This window comes from Echinops telfairi, unplaced genomic scaffold (assembly GCF_000313985.2).
Source record: "Echinops telfairi isolate 266 unplaced genomic scaffold, ASM31398v2 ScPeMD7_9;HRSCAF=40, whole genome shotgun sequence".
NCBI classification, from domain to species: domain Eukaryota; kingdom Metazoa; phylum Chordata; class Mammalia; order Afrosoricida; family Tenrecidae; genus Echinops; species Echinops telfairi.
Genome location: NW_022103906.1, coordinates 80,433,777 through 80,435,759, shown reverse-complemented (window position 1 = coordinate 80,435,759; position 1,983 = coordinate 80,433,777).

Genomic DNA, 1,983 nt, shown 5'->3' with positions numbered 1-1,983 from the left:
CCCAGTCCGGGGTGGATGGGGGGTGGTCACCCGTGGCTTTCATTTTCCTCGGGGAAACCGAAGATTTCTACTTCTTAGACCCCCATCCACTCCTCCTCCCACCTGAGTTCACAGTGGTCCATATAGCCAACTGCGGCGCCACGTGTACCTGGATGTCCCAGGGGATCCCCAAGCCAGCAGTCCCAAACAGAACTTCGGCTGTCTTCATGACCACCCCCAAGTTCCATTCTCTGTCCCAAGCCGGACACACTCCAGGTGACATCCTTGAATAGTTAGGCTTGAGTGTGCAACGAATAGCCGTGCCTTTCATTCTTAAATGTTGTTCAACATTCTTAAATGTTGTTCAAGCTGCAGGGGTTGCCGGTAAAATTTCACAGCAGACACTATTGATACCCCACCCCATGAAATCAGCATGCTTCGGATTCCGAGCTGCCCTTCTTGCTTAAAAACAGTGGTCCCTAGTGATACCTTGCGTCGCTTGTGTAGGATACACTTATTTGCGCACGATGGGCACCTTGCTAACTGGGCCCCTGGAAGCATCTTCCTGAAGCCATGGGACCCCCATTGTCGCCCCCCAGACACTGCTATATAGCTCAGGGATGTGCCTGGAGGCCTCACTCCCTTCCCTGATTCACAGGAGCCTGTACCTTAAGTGCTCTCTCCTCCTCCTCCCTCTTTTGGGGGAGGGAGTGACTTGAGACCTTATCTCTGGAAGGAGTTGAGACCTTTAGGGAAAGCCCAAAGGAGCTTTGGCTTTCTGCTGCCGGTCCTATCTGAACCCCCAAGTCAAGGGAACACACAAGAGCCCAGAGGGGGGAAATAAAAGTTAGCATTTCAACAAAAATGCTGCCTCATTGGGGACACTTAGCTTTTGGTCAAGTCCTGTGGAGTCTGCGTGTTTTGTTTCCTCATAAGGATCCATACCCCTAAGTCTGCCCTAGCTCAGGCCAACACCAGCCCTCACCTGGGCCTGGCATAGTTCCAAATTTAGCTGATTTCCACCTCCCCTCCCCCTTTCAGCCCCCCCCTTCCATCTCAACACCCTCCAATCACCTTCACCCCCACCCCCCACCTCACCCACCCACCCCCATTCAGCCTCACCTCCCCCTCTCGATCTCACCTCCCTTCCTTTCAGTCCTACCTCCCCCTTTCAGTCCCATCACTGTAGCCTCTTCTCACCCAAGTGGTGTCCGCTCCCCTCCCTGCAGTCTGATTTATCACCTCACACCCCAAAGTCTGTCTGAGAAACATGCGCATGTGCCCATTCCTCTCCCACTCCCCTTCACCTTAAGACCCCACCCCCCTGCCATTCCCCAGCAAAACAGCTTTCATGGCTCTTCCTGCCTCCAGGTTTGTTGGGACCTGTCTTCCTTTTCCAGCACTGCTCTGAGAGAGCTGGCACAGCGGGGCACTCCAACCAACAGAGACTCCCTTTCTCACATTTGGGGGGCGCTGGAAGTCCAAATTCTGGGGCCGGCTCTAAGGGGAGACTTCCTCTCCCCTTGACTCCTGAAGGGGAAGTCATTGGCTCCTCTCACTTCTGCTAGCACCTGGGTGATCTGCACGTGGCTTGCCACCTGTCTTCCCCATCTCTGCTTCTTAAACTGATTTAATCTCATTTCTATCTCAAAAGAGATGGATTTGAAGTCCCCCTGACACTCATCCAGAGCCATTAACATAACAAAGGCAAGCCATTCCCAAATGGGATTACAGCCACACGCACTGAAGTTAAAATGTACCACACACCTTTGGAGGGGAGCACCGTTCGCACTGAAGTTAAAATGTACCACGCACCTTTGGAGGGGAGCACCGTTCGCACTGAAGTTAAAATGTACCACACACCTTTGGAGGGGAGCACCGTTCCTTCCATAACTGACTCACTGCCATCAAGTCCATGCCCACTCACAGCCACCCTGTGGGTCAAGGTGGAACTGCCCCCTTGAGTTTCTGAGACTAATTCTTTATGGGAGTAGAAAGCCCCTT